The 6,000-nt window shown below is 41.2% G+C and overlaps 1 protein-coding gene across 1 annotated transcript in view; it reads left to right on the top strand.

The window, feature by feature from the left end:
* Window positions 1-1,747: 1,747 nt before the first annotated feature.
* ARC3 (GTP binding protein) overlaps window positions 1,748-6,000 on the top strand; it is a 185,814-nt gene continuing 181,561 nt past the window's right edge. The window contains exons 1-2 of the mRNA XM_087674777.1: window positions 1,748-1,938; window positions 2,058-2,163. The gene's annotated coding sequence lies outside the window, so the exon portion shown is untranslated. The remainder of the gene's footprint in view (window positions 1,939-2,057; window positions 2,164-6,000) is intronic.

Genomic DNA, 6,000 nt, shown 5'->3' with positions numbered 1-6,000 from the left:
AATTAATTAACTAATTAATGAGTTCCTTATTTAATCAATGAATTACTGTAACTAATTGTTGCTCTAATTAATTGATCAATTGATTAATAAATCAATGAGCTAACTATTATAGTCAATTCAATTATTATAATCAATTATCATATAGTCACTTTACTATGTCAATGACTAATATTATGCTAGATAGAGTCGATACTATATTGATGTTGGGATAATGACATCACAATGATAGTTGATGATGGCTAACAATCGACAACATGCTAACAACTAATGGCATCACAATGACACTACACATAGTAGCAAGATGGCACATGCCTTGTCAATGTCTTGTCAACATCCTCTTTGGTACTCACCCCCTCAATGCTATACATAGGAAGAAAGCAAAGCTAAGCCTCAAAATTATGAAATAGATGACGATTACTAATGATTGCCTACAAAAGCTTTAAAATGATAAAATAAACAATGATTAAACAATGAGACAAACGATGATTGCATACAAAAGCTTCAAAAGCTTTAAACTGATGAAAAGTGTAAGGTAAAATGAAAGTGAAAAAAGACAAAGGGGTACAAAAGAAGAAAAAAGATTTTAAAAAATATGATCTTAAGTTGAACGTGTAAAAAGAAAAAGAAACAAAAGAAAATAAATAAAACATAGCAAAGGTTCATATCTAAACAGGTGCATTTCACGAACATTGCATCTAGGGGTCTTCAAGATAGGCACATTTGGTGGCCTTGGTCGGTGGTCGGCTTCTAATCCCTTATTCCTTTTCTCCATCATACAACCTTAGGGTGCATCAAGGGAAATACATCTTAGGCTTGCTTGGACGAAATGCCATTTTGAGATTCACATCATATAATAAAACCTTGTACTAACTAGGTCCTCAAGTGTGGGACAACTCCTTGAGTTTGCATAGAGTTTCATGCATGCCCCATTATACTTGCATGGGTACCTTGCACTACACAATAAGGTAGATACACCACTCAAGAGAGCATACTAATTGTAGATTTAATGATGAGTGAAGGAATATCCAATAACATCAATGATGGCTATTCATATTTTGTAAAGAATTTGAATCCGAAAAATCCTCATTCAGCTTCTCAATGTTACCATCATCAAAGCTACAATGAGAACCCTGCAACTTTGTCAACAACTATTATCACTCCTCCGATAGGATTGTCACTTCATGATTATCCCTTGTATGAAATGCCATGGTATTGCATACCAAAGAAATGGCACTCATGTAGGAGGGGTGTAATGTTAACCTCATTTTTGGAACAAAGCTGAAGAAGAAAATAAGTGCAAGAATTTTAAGGATCAATTTGTGGACATGTGTGAAAAAACTTCATCAAGTTTAAATACTTGTAATATTGTCAAAGGTTATATGTTTCAGTGATAAAATTGGGAGTCCATTGTCCCAATCGTCTATTTAATCATGCATCCAAGGAATCCAAGCAATAAATAGCAGTCGATCCCTTACATCACTTAAGTAATTTACAAGAAACTTGACATAAACAATCTTAATGGGCCAATCTTTTAGCACACCCAATGGATTATTCAAGGCCGAAAGGAGATGCTATCAATGAAATGATAACATTAGCGAGGGTGTATTTGTCATTAGCACAACTAGTAACTGTGCTTGTAACTATCCTTTGTTTGTGATTGATGATACATAATCTCTCTCTCTTTTCTTTATTAGTGACCATCCGACATCATTGTCCTCCTCGAAGCCATGAAACAAGTGTAGGCGAGTAGCTCCTCAACATGCCAACAGCGGGCTTTGGATTGCCTTCTTTTCAGCAGCGATCTTTCATTCGGACTTCTCTATCTCCACGCAGCACCTTCGTCTGCCCTTACTCCCCCACGGAACTTCTGTCTATCTCAAGCCGTCAGGCGAAGAGAGCTTGTTTTGGCAGGGTCGTCCCCGCACTCGGTCCGTGGAGGTTGCATCTGTCTCCTTGCAACACCTCATGGCCGCGTTTTCAGTCTATAATGGCGGTTTCAGAGGTGTCAATAAAGACCAATCACGGAAGGCGTCTCAATGTTGTAAATTCTATCACAGATTGGACTCCTGGAGGTCAAGTGAAGGTAGTCGGTCTCGGTGCCAGAGCCTCGAGCATCCTTCAAACCTGCCATGAATCAAACCTGCTGTCTTCTGCCGAATTTTGGTAATCTTCTCAATCCGTCATGTGCAAAGTTTATCCATAATGTTAAACATCCAGAGCTCCTCGAGCTGGTGCCGACGGTCACTCATGCTAGTTGCAAGCCTCAACATTAAGGTCACTTGAGAAATGGCTTGCGGGTTATAATAGAGAAAATTTTGCATTCTTTAAACTTGGTCTTTCTACAGCACATGCCATTGCATGATGATCATTATATGTAGCGTTTAGAGGTGCCAAAAAATACAAGTCTCTTATGATGCCGTGGAATGTTAGAAATTTATGCATATATTGGTATCGTTAAGCCTTAGCTTTGTAACTGCACTGTCTATGTATTTGAAATGATTGATTGCAGCGCAGGACTAATTTTCTTGCTGCAAAGTCGAGTCACTGACAATCCTTGGTTTAGAGTGACCTTAACTGCAATCCCTAGCCGTTGACAGTGATGGAAATGAAACTCTTTTGTGTGAAAGGTTGGCTGATCATAGGAGTTTTCTTAATCAGTCTGTTGAATCAATAGCTCAAAAAGTTGATGTAAACAAGAAGCCCTTATGCAGTAAAAATATGCTAAGTGTAGAATTGAGAGTGACATTTAAACACTCTTAGCAACAACCATGTTAGTCAAGGAGATGAGAACAACAAATGGATAAGGATGCATTGATTGATTCTAGTGGGCAAGCATTAGTTTGAAGAAGGTCAAGCATCATAGTGAGATGGGAAATGTAGTGAAGGGGCCTATGGTAGTAGTAACGTACAACACTTGGATTATTCATTTGCTTGTGTAATCCATCTAGATGCATGGGAGTTTGTCATGGGACTGCTACACATACAAATGTATGATGTAGATTACAGATTGCTTTTGGGTAGCTAGGTGTTGGTAGGGCCAAGTGGACCAAAGCTAAAGATTGTCTAGACCATAGTCATGAGGACTTGGTAACTCGGTGAGCAACACATGGACAGGGATTGGCATGGTATACTTAAGATTGCACAAAGCTTGGAAGTGCTTGGATCATGCATCCCATTTCTTTGTTCATGGATGGACATTCATGTTGTTCCATGGAAGGTCTTGGAGGAATTCCTTAGGCAGCCTTGTCCTATTTGGGGGAAGTTGTGAACTTCGAAGTTTCTTATGCAGCCTTGCCCTATTTGGGTGGAAGTTGTGAACTTCCCTTCATATCATTGGTGTCTTTTTCCTCTAGTCTTGCACTTGTTGGGACATGTTTTAGTGGATCCTTGTTTGACAACTTGAGATAGAAATAGAGCTTTCCTATTGTGGGATATGGACAAACCCGATCCTATCAAAATACATTTTTAGTCTCTTGGTTTGCATGCCTTGGTTTGTGAATTGAAGTGGGGTGCATTTGCTAGAGATTGTTTTAGGTGTGGCCAATTGGGACACTTTATCTTAGAATGCAATTGTAATCTTGAGGCTTTGCAACATTGCAAGTGCATGAGCCTTAGGTCTTGTCTTTGTAGTAGTGGTATGTGTTTCCTTATGCACAAAATGGGCAAATGGATTTGCATAACTGTAGGCTCGAGGATGAGGCCTGCCTTACCTTGCATGAACAAGACCCAAGAAAGCTCCTTGGGGTTTGAGGTGAAACATCATGTGCATCAGGATTCTTGTTCGGCTGCATTGCATCCACCTTCAACCGATGTTACTCAGACTTTTCAATGGTGAGGCAAAGGATTTTATTCTAAGTCTCACTTGTCTTAGTAGCAACAAGTGTGTGTCACCAATAACAAGGTTTTGCTTTGCGGTTTGATGCTCAAGAAGGATTACTCAATTCAAGATATGCTCTTTGTAATCAATTGCAATAGTATCCTTCTTGCAAGCTAGTTTTTAGTATATAGCGGCGTACCTTGGGTCGTCATTAGAACATGGTAACCATGAAATGTGTTGTACTAGGTGTAAAACATGAAACATGTTTCACTAATGAAATGTTTTAGTATGTAATGTTTTGCATACCTGTTTCATTCCAAGGGAAAAAAGCAACTTCTAGAAAAATGGATTGAATATATGTATTTTAAATGTGCTATTTTGTTGTTTCATGTGCGTTTCACTCACAACCTACTAAAGGGTGAAATGTTTCATGCTAAAACACAATGTTTTTGGGGTGAAATGTTTGTTGGATATCTTGCATTCAAAGTGAGATAGAGAGGTTCTAGGTAGGCAAGTCTTGTTAAGCTAAAAAAGGTGCATTGTACATCAATACCTTCATTAGCTCTTTTAAATAGCCCTATAACTTAAAATCCCAAAGTTTTTGTATCCCATAAGCAAATTGACAAACTTTGGTTGTCTCCTCATCTACAAATAGACGGGATGCATAGTCACTTGCTATCCTGATTAGTCTACCTTCATCCATCAATTAGCGAGATGTAGCTATTGTCCACACCCGTAGTGGTGGATATCTCAGTCCATGGAGTGCTGTCCAGCAGCAGTCCACCAGCCTTGTCCTTTTAAGGTGCCTTGTTGGCAGCTCTCTTGCTGATCTTTTTGGTATCATTTTAGAGCTGCTGATCATCATTGACATGGTAGTAGAGTAGAGGTGCTTAAAGAGCTAATGATCCTCTTCATTAGTGAAGGTGAATAAAGGTTACACTATTGGTAACACTCTTAGATTCTAGATTATTTATTTCGGCTATGGCATTAGAGGGGATACCATTTTTCTCTCCCTCCCATTACAAGTTTGACACATAGGTACTATGGTTTCTCCAAAGGCAAAAGCATGGACTAGTGGATGTACCTATTATGGCAAAAATTGTCACTGCACTGAAGTGTGCCATCATCAACCTTTGCTCCCAACACCACCAGAGTACATCCATTTGCTCCTAGCCACTCCCATAGTTGCATCCATACGTTGTACGGTACCGATTGTACCATACGATCTATATGGTAGAGTATTGTATGTATCCGTACAGATTCGTATGAAAAAATGGGCCGTTTCTGGCCATCACAACTGCGTGTTCTTCCACGTTCCACCTGCGCTTTCATTCGGTGCGTTCCACATGTGTGGTACTTTTAGGAGGGTGGGAAGCCTTGGAACCTAATCTTACCGGTTTCCCCCCCCCCCCCCCCCCCCCCCGCCCCCTTGGACTCCATCCAGTTGGCAGCCCTCTTTGACCGTTTGACCCTTCTCTCTGTTAGAGATCAGATCATAGCCTGATCAGGGGCAGCAGGGCAGGTGGCCTGGTGCAGTCGGACTGCACAGTCGGATTGCCACGTGGCAGTCCGACCTGCAGCAGGCAGTCGGCTGCATTTAATGTAGTGCAGCCGACTGGGCATTTCTGGCGCCCTGTTTTTTGTCCCGTTTTCGGCTATTTATACCCGACTTCTTCAGCAGTCTGGTACACTTCTCTGCTCGCAGATTACAGACCGGTGACACGCGCAGATTCCGTCTCTGTTCGCAGATTTCAGACAGGAGACAGTGCAGACTGCAGCGGACTTTGAGGTGAACAGCAGGTTGCATCGTCGAGGTGGAGACACGCAGTCCAGCGCACTGCGCCCGTGTATATATCGGCATATCTTTGTATTCAGCACTCTTTATACAGCAGATCTTCATCGTCCATTGTCTCTTTCTCTCTCTTCTCTCTCTGTGTTCTCTCTCTCTCAGTCCTACGCTTCCGCACCGCTGCACTCTGACATGGTATCAGAGCAGTGTTTGAGGGCTGACTGAGCGCAGAATCAACCTGAAGAGGAGTTTCCATCGCGACACAAATTTGCGTTTTTTGCGTTTAAGGGCAAACAGGAGGGCTGCGCCTTGGAACAAGGCTGAAACGAGTGTGGGCGCACAGGTAAGGAGTACAGGTGGTGGATTTGCTGCTGTTTACTGCTGTTTGACGCGG

The sequence above is a fragment of the Lygodium microphyllum genome, chromosome 3 (assembly GCF_053477565.2).
Source record: "Lygodium microphyllum isolate KBCC chromosome 3, Lygodium_microphyllum_v1.1.10, whole genome shotgun sequence".
Classification (NCBI taxonomy): domain Eukaryota; kingdom Viridiplantae; phylum Streptophyta; class Polypodiopsida; order Schizaeales; family Lygodiaceae; genus Lygodium; species Lygodium microphyllum.
Note: the sequence above shows the minus strand (reverse complement) of the source record. Positions and strands in the feature narration are given on the sequence as shown.